Here is a 26,129-nt window from a genome sequence, read left to right as displayed (position 1 = left end):
CAAATGAGGGGGTTCCTCTCTCTTTTATAGCCCTTGCCTCTCTCAATCCCAAGGCTCACCTCCTCTTGCGTGATTCCCCTCTTGCCACGTGTTTTTTTTCCCTCCTGCGCAGTTCCTCCATGTGTCTGCATGGGCTCCATTTCTGCGTCCCCCTTTGGCCCCCTTGGCTCCCCTTTATGTCACAACATTGTGCTACTAGGAAGTGACTTTTATTCTAAAAGTGAGTTATGTCCCCCTTCCTCACTTTTTTTATTTACAAATAACTGTAGAAGGCAAAAATTGAACAAAATTGAATATTCCAATTAGCCATGGCTAATTAGGAATATTATAGCAACCCAACCATGACATCATCCCATTAGAGACTCCTATACCTCCCAATAATGCCTTTTCGACCTTAGGCAGATTGACTCTTTTACAATAATGACTCTTCCAATGATGAAACTTCTACAAATGACTCTTTTACAACTTTACAATGATGACTCTTGGCCTTGACACTTCTTCACAATATATGGATGGCTGTCATGTCTTTAAGGGATGTCCCGCTGCAATGCTTCCTTTGATTTGATACTTCTGCTCTTGAATTCTTGCTTGAAGTTGTACTTGAATCTTCTTCTACCTGCATGCAAAATTTGCCCGAAACCAATCCCAAAACAAAACAAAATACCCTTCAACTTACCTCTGCTTGCAAAACACATGTAAGTGCATAATAATGAATAAATACAAATTAAAATTACAATGCGTACCTGAAGTATGTTTGTCACTTTTGTTGTTGACTTGTTGCAGTAGTAGACAAAGACTCCCACTCTTGATATAGGTCTGGACTCTATGCAAGACTATATCCAAAACTGACCTAAAGATATATACAATAAAAACTGATGACAAACCCTAGACTTGTGATGGACCAAGTTCTAAGTACAACAACAGAGACCATTCTATCAACTATGACAAGACAAGTAACATGAACTTACAACATCGTATAGAATAAGCAGACTTGGTGTAGCGTCAAGAATATGTAGCATCAAATGTGTAGTATCAAGAATAGGACATCCGAAATGTGGTATCAAAACTAATTGTGACATATAGAGACATAAGGATATAACTGAGACCCTGTATGTACTTACGTTGTCCTACAAAAACATATGTCAGAGATGATACTCATATTTCAAATGTAAACATTAATTATATATACCTTGTTGTAGGAGACTTACCCTTGACTGTTGATGTGTGGTCCTTACTGCTGTGATCCTTGAATGCATGCTTTTTCTTGCATTCCATGAGCTCGATATTGAATTTGTTGTATCTATGTAATTTCAGATCTCCAGGGTCTGAAATTTCATCCTGTGGTAGCTCTTTGAGTCATTTTTCCAACCCTACAGGTCTGATCAAGATTGGATTCTTCAAGAAAGAGTTATGCCCAATCTCCCACGATGACCCGATTATAGACTGGTTCAATAGAGCGAACTTGTATGAAGTGCCACATGTCACTGCTGCGACCTTGGGCCCTGAAAACACTACTCAACAAACTACAGTCTGTCCTCTTTCTGTGACTATTTACGAAATTTGAATCCAATGCTCAGAGAGAGTTATGACGATTTTCCCAATGTCCCCTGTTTGACATGGAATTCGGGAGCCTGCAAAAACCCTAACTTCCTCAGATCATATCTCCGAAAATATGCTGAACCAGGATCTGAAATTCGGTCACGAGGTTCATCAAGATTTCGGCTCAAATGGGTTTTAAATTCATCTTCTGAAGCTTCGCAAGAAAAAAATTATAGCGAAAATGCCACGATGACCTGTTTGAAGCCACAAAATCCATACTAGAGGAGGATATGAGGGTCATTATTTATATGAATGTCTTGAGTTGAGAGGGTCCTCAACAAGTGAACGTTGGAGGGATTTTAGGAGGAATTTTTTTTAATTAATTATTGACTATTCAATGACCACAACCCATAATGAGTGCCATGCCACAACCCCATAGAGTTTTAGCCCACTACCTGGGGTTACTAACTTCAAACATGAATATCTCTCAAATCGTGAAGAATTACTTGGCATGCCATATATCAACGGAAACTTCTCGAGAATCCATCTAGAAGATATTTGACTCACAATAGAGTAAGTTGTCAAGTCAAAATGGACATGCAAGATTGGGGTAGCCCTTGGTGCTCCTTGGGTTGACATCAATGACAACCACTGATCAACAATAATTACTTGTGATGTCAGTTGGCCTTTTATTACTTTTATTTCTTGTTCATCAAGCAATTACCAAAACAATGAAGATCACAAAGAGACAAAGTACACAAGATATAGGCTTGAAGCTAGGGCAAAACCCCTCTAAGGGGAAAACCCATAAATAATACTTCTCTTCTTATAGAATTTGTTCAAAATGAGACTTTCAAGACCCAAGACCAAAGCCAAAATTCCTCCCAAGCACCAAGCCAGCCCAATGACAAGATCTCTTCCAAACGAATCAAACTCTCTCCAAGTTAGCGATGATTTTTTCCAGTCAAAGTAGCTTCAATCAGAGTTTCGGCCCTGCAAAAAGGTTTGCAATTTCGGCCCCTGCAATTCACACAGAAACCCTAGATAGCTTCACACACATGGATATAAAAGAGAGCTTTCCCAATATATCTTCCTTCCTTTGACTCCTTGTTGCCTTTCTCGCTCTTCTTCATTCTTCGCTATTGTATATCGAACTTGCTTGAGTGAGTGTCTTAAATGAATCGAAGTCCTTATTTATAGCCTTTTTAGGGAGTCGAATAGACCTCTTTAGGCCGACTTGGTCTTGGAGGATAATTTTGCTTTCTTGAGTCAAAAATAATTAATTTCTTTTGTTACAACGAGTCCAAATGGGACTATAATACATGACAAAAATTCTTCTTTGATCTATAAATCCCTAGAAGCATGAAGAACATGCTTTGACCTAGACTTGACCATGAAACCCATGCTTTTACAAATAAAAAATTTCTTTTTTTTTTATATACAAAATATACAATTTCATATTTACAAAGGTCATTATGAAGACCGAAACCAGTTACATTCTCCAACACTCCCTCTTAACTAGGGAGTTATTCATAATCCCATCATGAAGTACAAGGAATCTCAAACTTGAAGTATTTTCATAAGAGTTGGATTGATAAGCCATCTTTTAAGCATCTATAATAAAACCAACATTGTCAACAAGACCTTAATTTGACAAGCTCCACTTATATGACAACATCATGCTGGGAGGCTTTATGTGAGATACCACACTATCTCTAAAGTCACATACCCCATCCGGATGTTCACTAGGTATGTCCTTTAGGACTATAATTATCTTGGATTGCCAATCGTCAAAGAATATTGTTCTTCTTCGACTACTCTTACCTTGGATGCCCTACCTCATCCTCAAAGAGTATCGGTCGATAGGTTCACTTCTATCTTGGATTTTATAATCCTCACGAAGTTCAATCTTAGATGCTTATCCAATCTTCCGGACCCCATTCTTTCCTTATGGCCTTCACTAAGACTTATGACTGTTAGTCTTGGTCTAGTGCATGATACATAAGGAGAAGTATATATTGTCCATCATTCCTCCCTCTCAATCAGGGAAGAAATATCCACCAAACCAAGCTTGCTTCTTAGGTACTCAAGTTTCTTGTTTGATAATTCTGTTGTCAGAATATCAATTACTAGTTCATCTGTAGGAATATAGTGTAGCTTCACGGCCCCATCTCATACCAAACTTATGATGTAGTGGTACTTGTTGTTTATATGCTTTGTCCTAGCATGAAACACTGGGTCCTCAGTCAATTTTATGTAGCTTTCATTGTCACAATGTATACTTGTAGGGCTTAGTGGACCATCAAATAAATCTTATAGTAACTTGTTGAGCCAAACAACTTCCCTGCAAACTTCACTTGCAACAACATACTTGACTTCTACACTACTTAAAGCAACAATGTCTTGCTTCTTGCTCATCCATGAGATCATGGAAGATCCCAAACTAAAGCATCCACTTGTAGTGCTTCTTCCATTTGTCTCACTGCCACCCCAATCAAAATTTGTATAACCTATGAGTTGGATGTCATTACTAGCATATCAAAGGCAGTGATGTATGGTTCCATGTAAATATCTAAGTATGTGTTTGAACTTTGGCTGCTATCCAATGGTCATGGTTTGGTTCTATTTGAAATTGACTGCGGACATATACCGAAAAACAAATGTCAGGTTTTGTATTCACAAGATACATTAAGGTTCCAATTAATTGTCTGTAGCAAGTAGGATCCACTAGACTAGAATCTGAACTCCTCAACTTCTTTATATAGGTAATTGTAGGAGTTGTCATTGGCTTGCTATCCATCATGCCAAATTTTTGTAGAATCTTGATCACATATTTTCCTTGACCAAGAAATATTTCACCTAGTTTGTGCCAAAGTTCTAGTCCCAAATAATAGTGCATAATCCCAAGATCCTTCATGTCAAATTCGGTTGCTAACTGTTTCTTGCATTCCTGAATTCAATGTTCCACACCTGTAACAAGTAGATCATCCACATATAACAGTATGATGATTGGTTCATCCTTGACCACTTTAATGTAGAGGTTAGGATCTACAGAACGCTTGACAAATCCAAGTCTCAATAGGTATGCATCCATTCTAGCATACCATGCCCTAGGTGCTTGCTTTAAGCCATATAACACCTTCTTTAATCTGTAGACATGTGTCTCCCTCTGATGGACTTCAAATCCTTGAGGCTGCTCGATGTAAACGTCCTCATCAATGGTCCTGTTGACCACTGGAGTGGCACTTGAAGATTATATGAAGACTCCATGCTCAAGGATGATCCAGAGGACACTTGTACCATCAGATATCATTAGTCAATGGAGTTTTTAAACTCTACTTCTATCTTCTCATCATCTTTCTTGTACCCATATTCCACACCCTATGGGGAATTGTAATAAGTGATACTAGTAATGATGAGTTTTGAGTCTGTAACAGGCCTAGGATGTCAGGACTCGATCAACAAATGAGTACACCTTGGAGTGTTTTTTTTATCTGGTTAATTATTCCTTCTTTTTTAAAGGTGGATAATTTTTTAGGTTTTTTCACTCACGTTTTACTCCAAAGTCAGGGTGACGGTTTGAAGGTTGAGCCCCTGATACATCTTAGTGTCTAGAATCGATGTATATTACCATACTAGATCACACAAAAATTTCGTGGCATTTGATTAGGTCTAGGTAGTCATTTTTTAATTTTTTAGATTTCCCGCAGGTCAAAAATTGCAAATAAAATTGTATTGAAATTGTAATAAGTGTAGTTTAGAAAAGTTGCATGGGGTATGAGTAATCAAATTTACACCTCTCACCCTCAACTTTCTACTATGACACACTTTGAGGGGTTAATAATGTGTTTTGGACCCTTAAAACCCACTTTTCCTAAGTTTAGTGAGAAATCTGGCAATTAATTAAGCCATAAATTAAATAAATGGAGAAAAATAAATATCCACACATGCTAAATGTTGTGGAAATGAAGTGGAAAATTATGGGGGAGTTAAAGTGAAGTCCCAAGGTGATTTGGACTTCTAAAATCAAGGAAAGGACATGTGCTCAAATAAAATCGAATTTCTGGCATTAAATGAAAACGCTGCTTGGAAATTCGAATTTGTGAAGTTAATGCACATTTGGGAGGATTTGAGAGAATATTTGGTGGAGATTTTTGTGGGAAATTGTCCCCACATGGGTTACCACCCATATACACTTGCCATTCCACCATAAAATTCGAATTTGGCACATAAGAGAAGAATAAAATGATGTTCACTTCCCAGAATTCGATTTTTACACTTGGCATTGGAGTTCCATTCAACAAATTCGAATTTCTCTTTGGGATTATCACCTCATGCCACTTGTTTAGTCACTTCTGCATTGGGATTGGCTCCAATGCCATTTGTCATTGCCATTCTTCATTGGGATTTGCTCCCAACTCTCTATATAATAGAGCCATGGGCTCTCACATTGTAATAAGATTGTTACTAGCTATTGTGCTTGCGAAAGCGCTGTTGCCTTGTACACTTTCAGAAATATCAATAAAGACTTTGGGGTTTTATTCATGAGGTGTTCCTCCTTTTCGAGTGTGATGAATTGTTGAGCATTGTTATAATTCTTTTTACTCATGCTTTGATCAAATTTTCTTCCATATGCTCTTGTAAATTTGTTAATGTAGAGCTATCTTGCATTGACATTTGATTTAGAGGTATGCTCTAGGTATAGAATGCTCTTGTTGGTTTTAAATAAATCTCTAGAGTTTCTTATTATTGTTTATTGCTAAATCTATATGAGACTAATTTTTGATTGAAGTTTTGTAGAGGGAACATTTTGTTGGGATTACAGAATCAAGCGTGAAGGGAAGTCTTTGGAGAGACCAACCCACTCTTGATACATTCTTAAAGGAGCTCTCATTTGTTCTTTGAATCTTCATAGTCTTATCTTACAAAGTGGTTTTGCAGGGATTTCGGCACATAGCTTGTACACAAGCCGACAACTTTTAAATTTAAATCTCTTTTAAAAAAACATTGTACTTCATTTATTTCATTTGTTATCTAAGAGCTTGAATATGGCTATGCAAAAACGAGAGTTTATTCTCACTCTTTAGCTTAGCCTTTTGTAAATTATAATTGTACATATACATTTTATCTTGCTGACTTTTCCATTAATACTTAACTTATTTTGCAGCTATTGTTTGGATTGTTTGCTAACTCTTGTGTGGCAGATTTTGAAGAGCAACTTCCCGCAAGTTCTAACAAGTGTTTGCAGGACCTTTGACAAATGTTGGGGGTTCTATTTCCAAGGATGTCATGAGCCCTTTTGAGGCTTACTTTGGCCAAGTCGAATTCACTAGAGGGTTGCCCATTTTTCTCTTTAAGCCATGGGCATTTGGAGGAAAATCACACCTTGTTTCCCTTGCATAAGTTTTGTGAGATCTTGTCACTACTTTCTGAAGAAAGGAGGTCTAGTGTCCAAGTTTCAAGCAATTATTGTGAGGACTCTCCTTGAATTATAGTTGAGAACTTTGAAGGGCCCTCTTTTCATTGTAATATTAATAAAAGATCTAACTTGCTTGCGGGAGCTTGGGATTTCTCCCATGGTATCCTATCTCCCCATTTAGAGGGAGGCTTCTCTCGGGTGGGTTGACATTTGCATGGTTTAAGCTTTCATACTTCTTTCACTTGCATGCTTTAATTGGGAATTAACACAACCTCACTATCACATTTCATTAAGTTAAAGTTTGTTACAATTTCATTTGAGTTTTGCATTATCTATCTCATTGTTGCTTGAAGCTACAAGCTTATAATTTACTTTGGGCAATTCATCCTTTACATGCAAGCATTTTATATTTTTAACAAACTTTGATTCGTTTCCATTTACCTTCGTAAATTGTTTCATGAGCACTTGAATACATGCTTCAATTTTATGCTACATTGTTATCTTGAATATTGGAGCAATTTATTGCCATTGTCTATTTGAAACAAATTTTACTTTCAAGCAAATTACTTGTATCATTTTAATTCATTGATGAAACACATGCAACACTCGTAAGCTAATTTTATTCCTCCAGTTGAAGTTATAATTGCAACTTATGTTGAACACTATTTTATTCTCAAGCATTGCAAATCAATCTCTTTGAAGCATTTGCATGTATCATTATTTTAATTTGGGAATTAACACAATTTGCATTTCATCTAGGCATTTTAGTGTAGGAAGGCCCCAAGCCTCATTAAAATTTTACCTCCAACATAAGTTGGTTGAAGTAGACATCTTAGGGATCCTCTACTCCTCTATTGACTCCTCACTGTGAGATCCATATCATTGGGCGAGGGTGAGGTCTGAGGATTGAAGAGTTAAATTGTAATCTTGTTGTAGAGCTAATTAATAAAATTAACCAAGAGCACTTTCTATTACATTTACTTTATTTGTTTCTTGATGGTTTGAATTTTCATATGCAAAGTCTATTCCAAAAGCAAGTATTGTAATCATTTCAAACAAGTGTTTTCTTTTCATGTTTCGAGTCTAATTGCATATTGATGTCTTGGTTTAGCACTTCCTTTCTTTTACATTTCCCACTTCCTTTCTTTTACATTTCCAAGTTAATTACTAATTTTTGTGTTTTGGCAAGATATGTTTCACATGTTTTGATTTATAAAGTTGATTATCTCAAAAGCATTTTGTATCTTACATATCTTGTGCTAACAATTCTTATTTACATTTTAGGGTGACTTTATTTTCTCTTTTGAGAGCATTGCATTTTACTTTGAGCAAATATATCTTTAAATTGTTGAGCAAATTCCTTATAAGGCACTGGTTTTATGGTTTTTAATCATATTAATGATTGGCATTATTATCTCAAGTTGCTCACTTCATATTTGCTCATAAATCCTTAAAAGTAATCCATTTTCACTATAACACTCTCCTAGAAACTCACATCTTTTAACTGAACTTTTCATTAGGGACCACCCCCTTTAGCTAACCTAGGAGATAGCTCAAACGGAGAGAGTTAGGATTAGTGTGACAGCCTCTTCTCTGAGTTACCTACCACCAACCACACCTTGTGGGGTTGAAGGCTTTTCTCACTGACTTGTAGGTAGGTGTAGGTGGCAGGGTCAACAGGTCCCATTTAGAAAATCCGTCTTAACATCCATTTGATGGATGTTCCATCCCATAGTGGCAACCAAAGAGACAAATGATCTGGTTGTAGTATATCTAGTTGTAGGAGCAAATGTTTCTTCATAATCGATACCTTCTTTTTGTGAAAAGCCGCCTCTAGCTACAAATCCAACTTTGTACTTATTAATGCTCCCTTCCATAGTGTTGTTGCACAAAGTGTCTAGGCACCGTGACAATGCTCAGAGTAAGGGCTATCACTCTTGATCCTTACTCACTCCGTTTAGACTCTCTCCTAGGCAAGTCAAGGGGGGTAGTCCCTAAGGTAAATGGACGAGAAAGCCTGTGGAACACAGGCTCTAGGAGATTTTAAAAATGAACAACTTGATGAATTTAAAGCAAGTATTGGTCAATTGCGATAAATGGATTAAGATAAGACACAATTACGAGATATAAATGATTACAGACCAGTGCCTTTTATATTTAACCATAGATAAAGTAATAACAAGTCATCCAGAGAAAACTTATGGATGTGGCAAAGCGACGATCACGAACAGTTAATGTAAATGCCCAAAACTTTAACATACAAGAGATTCCAAATTTAAAATGATCTTCATTAACTGCCCAGATCTAGATTCAATTAACTTTCTCCTATAGCCAATATAAATTTTAAAACACTAGTCACATTTTGACCATAGAAAAATCATAAAAATGCATTTAATCACCAGATAACACCAAGGAACTTTAGATTAGCGCTTCAATTATTCCTTGGGCAAAATATAAAGAAGTAAAACAAATCAACGGATTAATAAATCAAAATTTTAATGGGTTGTAGGCCATGTTAAAATGCAATCCCTTTAAATTATTTTTAATTCATTAGTCACAAAATTTAAAATTTTTAGAATTTTTTAATGTTTTGATGTTTTTAAGATTTTTTAGGATTTTTAAAATATTATGATTTTTAAAATTTTTAGAATTTTAAATTAAAAAAAAAGGAAAAAATCAAATGTTAAAAGAATTTTTATATTTTATATTTTATAGATTTTTTAAAACTTTTGTATTTTTTGAGTCAAAATAAAAGTCATAAATTACAAAAAACAAAAATAAAAAAATGAAATGAAAAGAGAATAAAGTCAAAATCTAAAAAGATAAAAATGAAAAGAAAAAGAAATAAGAAAATAAAAATAATAAAAAGAAATCCAAAACCAAAAATTAAAATCAAACCTAAGTAAAAAATTTAATGAAACTAGAATGCTAACCCTAACTCCTAACTAAAATACAAATAAAAGAACTAACCTAAACTAGATAGAAATGAGATCATTCATATTACAAAAATGAAATAAAAATAAACTAAAAAAGAAATTGCGGCTAACCTAATGTATATACATAAAAACAAAATCGAATGCATAAAGGAAGCCTAACCCTCACACACTAAAACGAAAAAATAAAAATTGAAATGTATGTTTGTTGTTCTGCAGGTTGACGGAGCAATGCACGCGAGGAAAGGGTTTGAATGTCAAGGAGGAGTGCGATGAATGGAGCTGCGTGAGGGTGCAACGGATGGAGCAGTGGAATGGACATAGCAAATTGAGCAACGTGGGCAACGTTGAGGGAGGAAAGGTTGCGGGAGAAGGTTGCGGCCGTTGTAAGGAAGGGAAGCAATACGATGAGGCAACGATGTTTTTTTTTTGTGTGTAGGTTTGCGATGGATGCATGGGATGGTAGGACAGAAGGCGTGGAAGAGCTAAAGATCTAGAAAAGCGGCTAGGGTAGGAAAGAACTACAGATCTGAGTGGGAAAAAGCAAGGATTTGGCAGCAATAAAGGCTGCGGACAAGTAGCACGCAGAGGAAAATCGCAAGGTTTACAACTACACCTTAATGGTGGGCAGCGAAATTATGTAGGAATACTGTAGTAGCAGGGATGGACATGTGTTGCAGAGGGAGGAGCGACAACAGATTTGAAATATGAGACAACAGTCTGCCAGGGTTTAAAAAAAACACGTTTTTTTTTGCAGCAAGAGGCCACGCTAAAAATGACTGCAGGAAGGCAAGAATGGAGCTGCGATGGTGGACGGATTTCGTTGATGAGAAAGATGGCAGCAAGACCAGGGTTTGCAGATTTATAGAGAAAGCAACAACAACAAAATGATTGTGAGCCCTCTAAAAAATTTCGAAATGCACAGTGAACTCCACAAATCAAGCTGGAAATCAAAGAAACCAACTAGCAAACTGGTGGCCCAGAAACCCTTTGAAAACTCGCTAGAAATCTTAATTAAAGTATGAATCCACTTGCTTCAAATTTAATAGTGAAACCCTTATAGAAATTTGCAGATCTAAAAGTTTTTGGAACCCTTATAAATTTTTTCATATTAAAATAAAAAATTAAATTTAAACCCCTGGACAGCAAAACGCTGATTAATATTCCTGCAAAATGATGTTGATGAACCCTAGAAATCCAAATCTTACCCTCCATGGCCTAGATCTGGACTCTATATAGATTTCTTTTTTAGATCTGTAGCATCAAGGCAACAATAAAACACCCAAATGATATATACAAAAACCCAGAAAAACCCAAGTCACAAAACCAAAAATAATTACAGATTTATGTACATGAATGACAGATCTATCAGATCTAGGGAGTGTGAGTCCAACTCCGCTCCCAGATCTGATAATCTGAGGCTCTCAACATCCAGCTCTATCAATCTAGTACAGAAAAAATTTAAAAATTTAAAGTTTAAAGGAGGTGCTGAGCTCAAAACCCTTCATACATCACCCATAAAAAATATCTTATGATAAGCCTGGGATCAAATTAAGCTGGGCTCTTCAGAAAACACGGATTAGGAGTTGGTTGGTCCAACTGAAAACTTCTCCGAACGCCCGATGATCTAAAAATTAGGACTTTCCTGCAAAACTCAATTAAACCATCAACATAGAGCGAGAAAACGATAATAAAATTCAGATAAATAGAGTTACCTGCTATTATATTCAAAACTTAAATTATCGTTCAAACCCCAGCCACTGAACAAGATACCTGTACTCAAATCACTTTTCTGAAAGCTACATCAATGGCTAAAAAATAAATCTATGCATGAAAATGACACATCTTACAGTATTTCCACGAAGAGTAACACCAGTAGAAATTAACCCCAAAGTCTTTCTTTATTGCTTATAAAAGATTACAAGAGAGCTTTTCGCTTAGTACATGATCAAAAGATCGGATGGACTAACTGACAAATGACCTCCTATTTAAAGATAAATCCTCGAATGGCTAGTTCGAGTGATTCTCGTCAAAACAATCTCGACCATTGATGAAGATCAAAATTCCTTTTAATCTCAAATGTCGAAATTTTAAAATCTTGAAGAAATTCGAGTTTTTCAATTAAATGCATTTTAATTAATTCAAAAATTAAATTTTTGAATTAATTTTCTCAAAATTTTGACTTTGACTTAACCCTAGGGACCAAAGGCTTAAAATTTAGGAAAATATTTAATTTATCTTAGTCCCTGGACCTCTTAAAATTTAATTTTTAAGGACCGACGAATTTTGCTTTCGGAGAATTTAAATGTACTTAGGACCTAGAATTAATTAAATTTCTGGCTTAGGATTTTAATTAATTTTGGCCAGAAAATTTAATTAATTAACCTACGAGGGGATAAATAATTTTTCCAACACTCAAGACACTTTACATCATGATTTTTACATTTTTTACATCTCAAGGGGGAAAACCCATTTGCAAAAGACCCTCATAGACTACCCAATTCTGCGACACATAATCTAGCAGATCAGGCAATTTGTAATAAAATAACCTAACCAAATAGTTATGATTATTCCCAAATCACTCTTACATAGACTCGATCTAGAAGACTAGGATTCCCTTAAGATCCCAATGACAAAATCCATTCTGGCTTTGGGGTAAGGCTGAAAGAAAACTCTGCCGACCATCTGAGAATGGATCAGTGGGACAAAAAACCTCCCGGAATGTAAATCGTTACCAGAAAAGTAGGTTTCCCTAGGTAATTACATACACGACACGGATCTGCTGAGATTGTTTTCATTACACATGCAAAATGGGTTTACATTATAAGATGATGATCAAGTTGATGATGATAGCTGGATGGCACGAACACATCGATCAGGCACTATCCCTTTTACAAAAAAAAGGGGTGTACTACTATGAGTTGTTGACACGTAGTGGTCACCACATAGCGCGCTTTATCTTATATATCCATTTGGAAGTGACAATAGATTTGTCACTGGGTCTAGGAACAATCTCCTAGACATCATTCTTCATAATGGGCTGGTATTCTTCCTGCATTGCATTCCTCCATTTTTTATGTGTAGCTGCATCTTCATAGGAGGAGGGTTCAACTTCAATGAGTTTAGTCATATAGGCTACATAACCAGAATACCTCTTAGGTCTTGTACTTTTCTAAAGGTTTCTTTTGCAGTGTGACCACCTACTTCTTGTAGAGTTGTTCTCAACCAGACAGGGCTCTTACGAATTTCAGGACCAACAACTCGCTGCACAGGTTCACTAGTGTTGATTTTTTGGTAGCATCGGATGTGCTCTAGCCATGAAAATTGGTGGAGAGGCTAAGGCACATGAGATCTCTAAGACCCAGAAATCATTTGGGGAAATTCCACCCAGATGGAGATATATTAAAATAATTAATATTTTTAACGAGGTTCTAAGTCTAAACTTAGAAAAATTAAAATATTAATGTGTATTAATATAATATGGGTGAGAAAGTTCTAAATAACGAGGATCAAGTTAGATCTAATCTTAGCTGTTGATTAGAGACTTAATCTCGACCGTTGAATCGTCAACAAGAAAAGTATAAGAGGAGGCTTGAGGGTCAATTAGAGATATGCTAAGTTGATTAGTCAAATCAATTTTCTTGGGCAGGCTTTGCTGAGAAATCAAGTTAGTGATCTGTTGTAGCGAGGGGCAGTTCGGCAGGAGGTTTGAAATACATATCAAAGAGGCAGAGAGACAACGCAAAGCCTAGCAAGGCTGATGCAAAGGCAACCTAGGTTGATGCAGAGGCAGCCAGAGTTGACGCAGAGGCTTAGAGGGCCAGCGTAGAGGACACAGGAGGCCAAGAATTTGATGCAGGGATATGCAAAGGCTAGCAGAGCTGACGCTGGGTTGAAGGAGTTGCGCTGTAGTGTTTTCATGGGGCAAACTTAGAGCTGAGAGGCAGACACAAAGCCATAGAGGCAGGCGCAGTCCCTGGAGGGTGACGCAGTTCCAGAGAGAAGCTTGGAGCAGCTTTCATTGTCCAACTGAGAAACAGTCGAAGTCACTGTGGGACTCATCATCCGGTTGTTGATCAACTAGAATATTAGTCTCCGGAGAAAGGTACTTCTGCCAAGGAAAATCTCTGAAGGGTGAGCCATTTCTAGCACCCTAGTTGTATTCAAAAAATTGCATAATAATAAAAACCCTCATATTTGCTGCACCAGTTTTCCCGCATTGGGTTTTTCCGGGGACAATTGTCCAAAAATAACAGTGTCCCTTGTGTTATTGTCTTAATTATTTTAGTTGTTGATCTGTATATGTGTGAAGGCTGTATTTGTATTTATTTCGGTATTATATTAATAAATAAAATGTTAATGGGAAGAACAAGTAGGAGATAATAAACTAGATAATGCGGTAGGGATTTCTGATGTGTCAGACTTAGAAATTTTCACATGGTATTAGAGCGATTGTAGATCACAGGAGGACTGAAGACATCAGTAGAAATCTGAAAATTTGTAGTAGACGCAGCTGTCCTGAGAGACAACATTGTTCCAGAGCAGAAGCAGCAAGAGAAGAGGTGAGACAAAGCCTGCGTCAATAGTTCTAGCCAAGGGAAGGGCCAACACAGAGGTAGAGTGAGACAAAAGAGGCTCACGGAGAGCCATGCCATCCTGCTCAGCCAGGTAGGATTGACGCAGTTGGCTGGAGGAGCAGATTCAACCTTTATCGAGATTGCGTAGAACTTGAAAGGCTCAATTTCTTTAGTTGCTGAGGCTTGGGGAGCTGTGGGCAGATTGTGATTTGAGGATTTGGTGGGACGCAGTTTCTGTCGATATAGAACAATGTCTAAGGAGACAGAATCAAGGTAGAGTCACTACCTTGACAGATTTCTTGCCAAGGAATCCAGATTCGAGTTGCGTTTGCAAGGAGGATTGGAGAGGAGCGGTTCGATAGCTGGCCAGAGGATTTCCAGGAGGGAAATCAGGACTCAGAGGGAGATTTCTAGGAGGGGAGTTGAGACTTAGAGGGAGTCCAGAAGAGGAGCTGAAATGGCAGTGAACGGATTGAGGGACCAGGACAGGTTGGACGGAGCTTCCAACTTTGTCATCTGGAAGGCTAGGATCCTGGCAGTCCTGGATCGACATTGCATCAAGGACTTTGCCTTGAAAGTAGTGGCTATCCCAGTTGAACCACCTGAGAATGAGAAGTATGAGGAGGCAATGGCGAGGGCAAAGTGCATGATCCTAGATGGGGTCAAAGATCATGTCATACCACATATTTATGAGAAGAACACATCAAAGGAGATGTTGGACACCCTGACCACCTTATACCAGGGCTCTTCAGTGTAGCGGAAGATGCTATTGGAGAATCAACTGAGGTCATATCAAATGCATAAGGGTGAGCAGATAGATCCATTCCTTCTCAGGTTGTAGGAGATTTGCGACCAGCTTACTTCCGTGGGGTCTACACTGGATCCAGAGTTTATGGTCAGGACTACCCTGAATGCAGTCTCCGAGGAGTGTGAGACATTTTTCCAAAGTATTTTGGGCAGGGCTACTCTTCCTACTTGGGAGGAGATGTGGGCAGCTCTTCGACAGGAAGAGATCAGGAGGTTGACCAATGCAGGGAGTAGTGGTAAGGGAGTTCGAGTCAAGAAAGAGGAAGGGAGGATGCGGCTCAAGCATCTGCGGGACAACAGGGGGTTCAGAAGAGGAAGAAGAAGGACATCTCCAAGGTCAAGTGCTTCTACTGTGGGGAGTTGGGACATTATTCATCTCATTCCCCCAAGAAGAAAGGCAAGGGAGAAGCTTTCGGTTCAAAGGCAGCTCTAGCTAAGGCAGAGAAAGAAGTCGAGACTGATGAGGATTGTGCCATGAGTGCTCATGCGCCTCTAGAGAAGAGGTGGGGTTACATCGAGTTGTAGTCAGGACGACTACATGCTAGGGGCAGGATCGTTGAGGTGCCCAAACTCTTGGATCACATTCGACTATGGGAACCCTTAACGACAATAGCATGATGACAAGTGTCGGGTGGAGCAAAGTGCAGTGGAGGTTGCAGCAGTGTGAGAGGCACAAAGGTGTTTGCAATAGTGCAGTGTCAGCAGAGAGAGCACAGGATAGCAGCAGAGGTAGCTTCAGCATCACGAGGCTTCTAGACTGATTAGGATGTCGGTATTTGGGTGAAGCCAGTTACTTACTTCTTGGTAACTGAGTTGCAGTGCAACAGTTAGCAGTGGCAGTGCTATGGGCAACATGATACAACATGTTCAGAGGGTGCTGTAGTACAGATGTCGCAGTGTCATGGGCAGCAGGACAGGAAGCAACAATCCAGTGGATGTAAGGCAGTAGGCCAAGCATCATCACAGGTACTGATGCGGAGGATCAATGTGATGTTTCTATGATGAAGCATTACTAGAGCACATTCCTCACTAAGAGGGAGTGTTGACTTTTGGTAGCATCGGATGTGCTCTAGCCATGAAAATTGGTAGAGAGGCCAAGGCACATGAGATCTCCAAGACCCAGAAATCGTTTCGGGAAATTCCACCTAGATGGAGAGATATTAAAATAATAAATATTTTTAATGAGGCCCCAAGTGTAAACTTAGGAAAATTAAAATATTAATGTGTATTAATATAATATGGGTGAGAAAGTTCTAAATAACGAGGATCAAGCCAGATCTAATCTTAGCCGTTGATTAGAGACTTAATTTCGGTCATTGAATTGTCAATAGGAAAAGTATAAGAGGAGGCTTGAGGGTCAGTTGGAGATACACCAAGTTGATCAGTCAATTCGATTTTCTGGGGCAGGGTTTGCTGAGAAATCTAGTTAGTGATCTGTTGCAGCGAGGGCAGTTCAGCAGGAGGCCGAGAATACATATCAGAGAGGCAGAGAGACAGTGTGGAGCCTAGTAAGGTTGACGCAGAGGCAGCCAAAGCAAATGCAGGGACTTAGAGGGCTAGTGTAGAGGACGCAGGAGGCCAAGAAGTTGACGCAGAGCCAACGTAGGTAGATGCAGAGGCTAGCAGAGCTGACGCTGGACTGAAGGAGCAGCGCTGTGGTGTTTTCGTGGGGCAGATTAAGAGATGAGAGTCAGACATAGAGCCATAGAGGCAGACCCAACTCCATAAAGAAGCTTGGAGCAGCTTTTGCTGTTCAGTTGAGGAATAGTCGAAATCACTGTGGGACTCATCATTTGGTTGCTGATCAGCCGGAATATTTGTCTTTGGAGCAAGGTACTTCTGCCAAGGAAAATCTCTAAAGAGTGAGACATTTCTGGCACCCTAGTTTGTATTCAGAAAACTGCATAATAATAAAAACCCTCATATCTGTTGCACCGGTTTTCCCGCATTGGGTTTTTCAGGGGGCAATTGTCCAAAAATAATGGTGTCCCTTGTGTTATTGTCTCAGTGATTTAGTTTTTGATCTGTATATGTGTGAACGCTGCATTTGTATTTATTTCGGTATTTATATTAATAAATAACTTGTTAATGGGAAGAACAAGTAGGAGATAATAAACTAGATAATGCAGTAGGGATTTCTGATGTGTCAGACTTAGAAATTTCTACAACTAGGACCTTCAACATCTTGAGTTGATGTGAGATCTTGACCATTGTTGTTCCTAAAGATATCCTCAAAAATGGGTACCTCTACTTCATTAGCATCGACTGGAATATCTTTGGATCTCTTGTAAGCTATATTTTCATCAAAGATGATATCCCTGCTTACTTCAATACACCGATCCTCTTTAATGTAGATTCTGCACTTTTGATAAAGCACTATAGCCAAAAAAGATGCCTTTCATACTGGCAGGATTCAACTTCTTCCTTTTGTCCTTTGGAATATGTAAATATAAATAAGACATCCAAATATTCAAAGATGATCTACACTGGGCTTCTTTCTTGTAAATGCTTCTTCTGGAGTCATGTTGTTGAGAATCTTATGACGACTTTGATTCCGCAAATAGACAACTATTGCCCATGCTTCTCCCCATAGGAATTGAGTGAGATCTTGGTCATGTAGCATTGCTCTAACACATTCTTCAATTGTTCTGTTCCTTTCAGCTACACCATTCTGTTTAGGATTATAAGGAACAATTAGCTACCTCTTAATCCCTGCTTCCTTGCAAAATGCTCTCAGCTCTTTGGAGGTATATTCTCCACCATTGTCAGACCATAGGGTCTTGATCTTCCTTTCTGTCAGATTTTCTACTTCATTCTTGAATTCTTGGAATTCCTCAAATACTTCACCTTTATTCATGAGAAGGTATAACCATGTCTTCCTTGAGAAATCATTAATGAATGTCACATAATATTGATGACCTCCAAGAGACTTTACTGCCATAGGACCACACACGTAAGAGTGTATGAGATCTAAGGTTTCTTTTGATTTGGTATCACTTCTTGCAAAGGGCTTCTTTACATTCCTTCCTAGAGCACATCCCTTACAAATTCCTTCATGTTGTTCCTTTAATTCGGGGTTACCATTGACCATTTGATTTAGAGATGGCAAAACCTTGTATTGAAGATGTCCATATCTTCTATGCCATAATTCAAAAGGACTAACATCTAAGTGGAGTAGGGCTTGAGGGAGAGGAGTAATTAGTCTATACAAGGTTCCCTTACGAATCCCAATCATCTTAGCATGATCAATACTAGGTTCCTTTCCCCAAACAAAAACTTTGCCATCAACAAAAGTAATCCTATCACCTTTATCTTCTAGACATGAAATAGAAAGTAGATTTTTCTTCAAACCTGAAACATATAGTATATTATTGAGATGAATGCTCCCATAGGTCTCTAGCTCCAATGATGTAGATCCAATTCCTTTCACTGGATAGCTCTTCTTGTCTCCAAGTTCGACTGAATGAGAAGAAGTTTCTTTTGACATGTTTTGAAGTTGACTGCTTCACCTGTCATATGTTTGGAAGCTCCACTATCTATAACCCATACATTATCATCCTTGAAAGTGCCTAAGAAAGCGGAGAAGAAACTTCCATCCATCACTTCTTTTGCTAGCTTGGAGATGATCTTCAAGATGCTTTCTTTGATAGTCATAACGAGGTTCCCAAGAAACTTGAAACGCTTCATAATCCCTGCTAATGAGAGATTGCCAACTAAGATGTGATGTTCAGTCTCCTTCTTGCACCTTAGATCTGATTCCATGTTGGAAAATTAAGAATCTTGTATATTATGTTTGACTTTCCTTACTTCATAATTATGTGTGATGTTAGTTGGCCTTTTATTACTTTATTTCTTATTCATCAAGCAATTACCAAAACAATGAAGATCACAAAGAGAAAGTACACAAGATATAGGCTCCAAGCAAGGGAAAAACCCAGAAAGAATACTTCTCTTCTTATAGAATTTGTTCAAAATGAGACTTCCAAGACCCAAGACCAAAGCCAAAATTCCTCCCAAGCACCAAGCTAATCCAATGACAAGATCTCTTTCAAACGAATCAAACTCTCACCAAGTCAGCGAAGATCAAACCCAGTCGAAGCAACTTCAATTTAGAGTTTCGGCCCTGCAACAAGGTTTGTAATTTCAGCCCCTGCAATTCGCACAAAAACCATAGATAGCTTTGCACATGTGGATAGAAAAGAGAGTTTTCCCAAGATATCTTCCTTCCTTTGACTTCTCCTTCGTCTCCTTCTTGCCTTTCTCGCTCTTCTTCCTTATTTGCTATTGTAGATCGAACTTGCTTGAGTGAGTGTGTCAGTCAAAGTCCTTCTTATTTATAGCCTTTTGAGGGGGTCGAATAGGCCTCTTTAGGCCGACTTGTCCTTGTTAGGGATGACTTGGTCTTGGAGAATAATTTTGCTTTCTTGACTCGAAAATAATTATTTTCTTTTGTTACAATGAATCCAAATGGGACTATAACACATGACAAAAATTCTTCTTTGATCTACAAAGCCCTAGAAGGATGAAGAACATGCTTTGACCTAGACTTGAGCATGGAACCCATTCTTTTACAAATAAAAAATTGTTTTTTCTTTTTATACAAAATATACAATGCCATGTTTACGAAGGTCATTATGAAGACTGAAACTAGTTGCATTCTCCAACAGACCTGACTAGCATCATCGAGTGTGCGGACTTCATTATGGAAAGATTGCAATCATTGCAAGATTTAGTGTGAAAATATCCAACGAAGTAAGAACCAGACACAATGAATGAAACTTCCCACATTTGACGTACTTTGGGAATTAAATGAAGCATACTCCATCTGTCCTGAGCCAAGCTCACCATGATGAATACTACCCAAGTGTCCTCTGCAACATAGTTCTCCATGACGACAACACGCCTCCATAAACGCATATTTAATGTGAGTCCATTATAGTGCATTGCCAAAACGAAGGAAGCAAATTGGCTCAGAAACCAATGCTTACCTTTCCCCAATAGCAATTTAATGCTCATTTGATAAATATTAAGGGATATGTTTGATAATAGAATCAACATTGTCAATCTTTAAAATTCCTTGTTCTAGTTGCACCTCTAGATTAGCCAAGGTGTCGACTTCCTTGTTGAGGTTTCTCTTAATGTGAAAGAATTCGATCCAGTCATATTTGTCCATAGATAGTTTGATTCGATGCAGGATAGAGGGGAGGATCTGCTCATTATTTCCTTGGAGTTTAATATCTTGTTGAATCACTGTCATAGAGTCTCCAGAAACTGATAATTGACGAACACCTTTGGAAAAAGCCAATTCCAAACCCTGCCATAATGCAAGAAATTCTTCCTGGTTATTTGTTGAGATTCCTAGCCCCCAAGCGAATTGAACCACTCTTTCTTCATTGGGGCGAATGACAACCCCTCCCGCTCCAGCCTCCCGATACATCTTCAATAACTTTAATGAACAACTCACCCATATATTTTGTCCTTGTATTTTCCAAGAGCATCCGCTGCCTTCAAGAAAATGGTCCATTCAAGGAAGACACCATGAAGTTGATGAGTGAATGGCGCATTGCATCTGTCCATCCATCAAAAACAATTCTAACCCCAGATGATGGCCGTGCTGATTTAATAGGCCCATGCATTTTATCCACCTCTGCCTTTGCCTTAACCAACAATGTGGTTCAAAGTTTCTTTGAACTAGGAGGCACATAACCCAATGGAGCGCCTTGAGCTAGAGATCGAAACATCTCAATAAATAAATGTGACCATGCAACATTAAATGATATGAAGTAGAGATAGAAAAAAAAAGGCTAATAATAAGACCAATCTCTTCTTGCCTCTCTTGCTGAAATATCTTGTCCATTGGACCAAGTGCTGTCCTTTTTGTTGCTTGACCTGCAGCCTTCTGAAACTCCCAAATGGATGATGGATTTTCCTCAAGAATGCAAGAAGATCCTCATTCTTGTCTTTATTAGATGATGCAGCCATCATTGCCACACCAACATCGTTCTCTCTTTCTAGTTCTTTCCTCTTGGATGCACTCACTCTTGGACATGCTCCAAGTCCACAAGATGTGCCCAACAAATGCCCTTTCACACGGAAATAGGTGCTCTTGAATTGGTGGTTGCAAATGCTGCATGTCCAAAGAAAATTGCCGCCTCCCTGGTCCTTGATGTCTTGTAGCATACTACCACAAGGGATATTTTGTTTCTTGCGCCTGCTGTCTTGCTAAAAGAATGTTTCTCTCAACATTTGAAGCTGCTGTTGCAGCCCCACTTCCAACAGATGGAATACTTGCAGACCCTGATGAAATTGAAAGAGGGGGGGGGGGGGGGGCATTATCAATTGGGGCATTCCTCCCCTTCTTTTGCCCCTTTCCTGCTGCCCTTGATTGAGCCATGATTGCTCTGAATATAAAGAAAAAAATGGACTGCTGTAAGGCTGTGCATGTAAACAAAAATGGAATGGCAGACTGTTGTAGGAAAACTAAAAAAATTGGAAGGGAAATCCACTTACCTGCACCTTTAATCTCCTCCAGAACTCGTCTTTCTCCTTTTCAGGTCTTCCACATGCTCCTACAGCTCCAAAACAGCAAACAAAAGTGAGGGAAATAGGACCGAAACAGAATTTTAGAGTGCATGGGGGTCATTTCACGTGGGACACGTGTCATGAAATCAGGACACGAATTTGGCACATGCCCGACACACGTCAAATTCATGTCCCTCTCCTTGGATGCAAGTCAAACTCGTGTTGGGTACGTGTCATGTCTGACATGAAGGATTCGTGACACCGGGAGTTGGGGGGGTGTACGTGTCATGTCACTTAGACTGACACATGATATTATCATAGTGCAAATATGACATGTGATGTGCTAAGTTCTTTGTGCCTAGAACTGAAGTCAATACAAGACAATTAAATATCGTATATTTGTAAACAAGTTGCTGTCTTACTGTCCAACAGTTTCAAAAAGGTATCATACATTAATCTCTCTCTCTCTCTCTCTCTGTACACACCCACATGCACAACATCGTTGTGAAGAACAACTCAAACATAGCAAAAACATTTATCCTTTCAACATTAATTATATATTATATCATTATCCTAGGCAGGACCTGACCACACTCTGGGTATCCTTTTTCTTGTTATTTGGGTGTCATCTTGTGCATATAATTTTTCAAGTTTATTTTCAGATATATATTTCGGCCGTAGAAGTTTTGTTGGTATGATCAAACGTTATTCTCTTGAGTTCAGTCTTTGTAATGAATTCTCTCCTCCCCTTGATTTTCAGAGTAATCTTTGTCTCTCTTTCCTATTATATTCTGAAGATGGCCCTATAATGGCACTCGTGACATTGAAATTTGAATGTTACTAGTATTGGTCAATCCCTGAAAGTGTTCTTGTTAGCCAACAAAGGACCTTGTTTCTTTGATAAGTTTATCTTGCAATAGAGTAAGTGTGTTGAAGTATCCTTGGGATGTAATCTGACTCCTGACAAGATATATATTACCAGTAACCCGTTTCACTTGTTTGCCAGGTGGTACTTTGCTATCTATCAACGCTTTTAAAATAAACCCTATAAATCATTACACGTTCTCCATCTGTATTTATATTTTCTTCTGGTAATGTCATTTATTTGTCTGTTTGAATTAGATGATGGTCATAGAATATTAATATAGTGTAACTGTTTATCTACTGACAAGGTATCTGTCTATATATTTAACATTTTAAGTTTGATGATAGTGATATATGTCCATTCATCAATCTCTATTCTGACTAAAATGGTGTATCCTTACCAGGTGTTGGAAGAAGAGTCGAACAGGTGCTCTTTTGCAAGATTTTTCTGTTTCCATTTCCGACTACGATATCCCTTTAAAATGTTGGGTTTGTGGAAGTACTTATTGAAAATACAAGGGAGCAATGAATGCTTCTCTTACGAAAATTGCCTATGGTGTAAAATCTGTAAAATATAGAAAATTAATCTTGTCATTTCACGTCGAACCTCCTTTTAACATACACTGATATGCACCAATCAAATTTTCCATCGTCACTGAATATTGACCCTGGGAAAAAAATGAAGCTTGAGGAATAAAATTCCCTTCCAAAGGTCTAGTTGCATTGTGAAGAAAACTCTGTGATGAGGCTACTGGCATTAATGCTTTATCACTTGAAATGGTTTAATCTTCCAGCAAAATGCAGCTTTCAAGTGAGTGATGCATAATTATGTTGAATGCTCCAATTTGAACTCTTTTTTAATCAGTGAGCTTATTGGCAAGTATTTGCTTTGATATTGTCTATGGCTGTTTTCAGTGATAATAATTTTGCTTACGTTGTCAGAGGTGACAATTAATTTGAAGTAGAACAGTCTCACTGTGTAAAAAAATGTTTCTATACTTGTCGCTGCAATTTTTTGATTAGTTATTATAAGACTTACCTGCAATTTAAAATTTCATTTGTAGTTTCTTTGTATGTGCACGTTCGTGTGAGACTTTAGTTATGGGTATTCGATTTTCATCTCAATCTTAGCAACTATGTTAAATGCACTTTCCTTATTTCTGGAGGTACCATTTGGATCCATGGCAGTTTCTTATTGTAAGCAAGTGCCATGTGAATTGATCGCAAAGACAATAGAACTTAGAAAGTATATAACCTTCTGTAGATTAGAAAGGTGTTAATCAACAGTTCCACACAGAACTTTGATAACACGGGGCCTTCTATTCTGATAAGCCCTGGCCTTCTGCTAGTTAATGAGATGGGGTTGTTGAGAGGGAAAAGGGGGTGATGTGATGGATTTAGTTGGAAGTTTCAGCACAAGAGTAGGGCTATTGTAGTTTGTTGTGGTGGCTATGGGCTACATGATGATGTCTAGGATTGTTGTGTCAAGATGAAGATTCAAGCCTGCAGTTGACGTTGCTTAGATGCATATAGGTGGTGTGTTACATTGTTGTGCATTGGATGGACGATGGTGGGTATTTAATCATGTAGCCTATGTTTGTTGTTACATTGGTCAGTTCAAGTCGTCTTTTTAGATTATGAAGGAATTGTAGGTGTTACAACAAAATCCAGCACCCCCAAGTGATATAAAGTCCTAGGCATCGAGGAGCTAGTTTTGTGCACTGAAGAAGGCTATCTACTGTCACTGCAGTAGCTCTTCCTCACACTTTTGGTTGGATTTTCTCCAATTCAAAGGGGGTTTCCCCAAAGACAGGATTGCGGAAGTTTATAGAGTGGAGGCTTAAGGTGATTTTGTGAAAAGTTAGTCTAAATAAAACAAATGGTTGTAGTAAAAGTGGAATAAATCACTGTTGTGGGAAATGATATGAAGGTTGAAACCCCTAAATCAAAAGCCTAATCACGTTTTGTGCAAATAGAGTCACGGGGGCATGGATCAAAGATGGCAAGTGCATGGAATTGTAAGGCAATAGGGGCTGTAGTGCATGCCACAAATCAATCTTAGGTAAGACTAGAGGTGCTACACTTGAGCATTTGTCATAAATGTGATGTTATATTTGTATAGCAAAAATTGGGTTTAATATATGACAGGCTAACATAACAACAATAGAAGTAATAGAGATGAACCCTCACATAACTCTATCCCAACAGAGCATGGTTTATTATATAGGCAATCACAACATGCTACAACTGTTCCTAATACAAAATCAACACATAAAATACAAGTGCACAATAAAGCCTCACAATCAAATGAAAATATACCTCCAATTCTTCATTAGGCTCTAACACATGAGGTGTACAAATGAAATCGAAGGGGAAAGCTCCTCAATCCCCAAATTCTCAACCACAACCATACAAAATTAAGAGAAAAACCATATATAGGTTTGAGCTCAAACTTTAATTAAAACGTAATTGTTTTCGTTAGGCTCTAACACATGAGGTGTACAAATGAAATCGAAGGGGAAAGCTCCTCAATCCCCAAATTCTCAACCACAACCATACAAAATTAAGAGAAAAACCATATATAGGTTTGAGCTCAAACTTTTATTAAAACGTAATTGTTTTCGTAGATCTTTTAGTTCTTCAATGAATATAATAAAATATTACTCTTTTACTCTCCTCAACAAGCTCCTTCCTAAGAGTATCAGTGAGTTGTTGGGATCTACTCTTTTCTCCAAGAAATAATAAGAAAACTAACCTCTTTTCCAAGGAAAACAATATGGTAGAGTTTCATTTAATTTCACTAGAAATTTCAACAATAATAAAATAATGAGTTAGCTATATGCACATAGTAAAATATATAGTTAGCGATATGCCCTTCAAAAGATAGCCGCGAGTAACAAAATCAAATATGAAATTAACCTCCAAGGTGGATCTCCATCAAAATTTTCAATAAAATTGATCCATTAGCACATGTTATTCATGAATATGAACAACTCCATGATACGTGAGACTACCAATATATTCAAGGTGATGAAGATAGAGATGACTCAATGCACATGAATGGTCCCGACATCTCTAATGATAAATAAACTTGGTTCTTTGAATAGGATAGGACAATTCCGTGATGTGTGTTGTCATACAACTCATAAAGAGAGGTTGTATATTCTCCATAAATCTTGGGATGTTTCCCTTATCAACTAAGTAAGTCATATAATAAAAAGTTGTGGTTCTTTTAAGTTATTGGTGTTGAAAAATGTAACTAGTGTTGGTCTTCATAATTGTATTTTGTATCATGACTTGATGTAATCATTGTATTTGTCAAAAGAAAAGAAAAGAAAATATTTATTTTGTAAAAGAAAAATTATTTATTGTAAATAGGTTTTATGCTCATGGTTTTGGTCCTAGGTCAAGTACGTCATTATGTGCTCTAGGGTTTGTACAACGAGTCAAGTCAAAGTCTTGATGTAA

At 37.9% G+C, this 26,129-nt stretch overlaps 1 protein-coding gene across 1 annotated transcript in view; it reads left to right on the top strand.

The window, feature by feature from the left end:
* Positions 1-23,563, top strand: part of LOC149221693 (CDP-diacylglycerol--glycerol-3-phosphate 3-phosphatidyltransferase 1, chloroplastic-like) — a 220,106-nt gene extending 196,543 nt beyond the window's left edge. Inside the window, 1 exon segment of the mRNA XM_089385191.1 lies at positions 23,066-23,563. The gene's annotated coding sequence lies outside the window, so the exon portion shown is untranslated.
* Positions 23,564-26,129: the final 2,566 nt, after the last annotated feature.

This window comes from Pinus tabuliformis, chromosome Q (genome assembly GCF_031772625.1).
Source record: "Pinus tabuliformis cultivar Carrire ecotype Pingquan chromosome Q, CPIR1, whole genome shotgun sequence".
In the NCBI taxonomy this organism is placed as follows: domain Eukaryota; kingdom Viridiplantae; phylum Streptophyta; class Pinopsida; order Pinales; family Pinaceae; genus Pinus; species Pinus tabuliformis.
The sequence above is the reverse complement of the archived record's forward strand: the minus strand, read 5'-3'. Positions and strand labels throughout refer to the sequence as shown.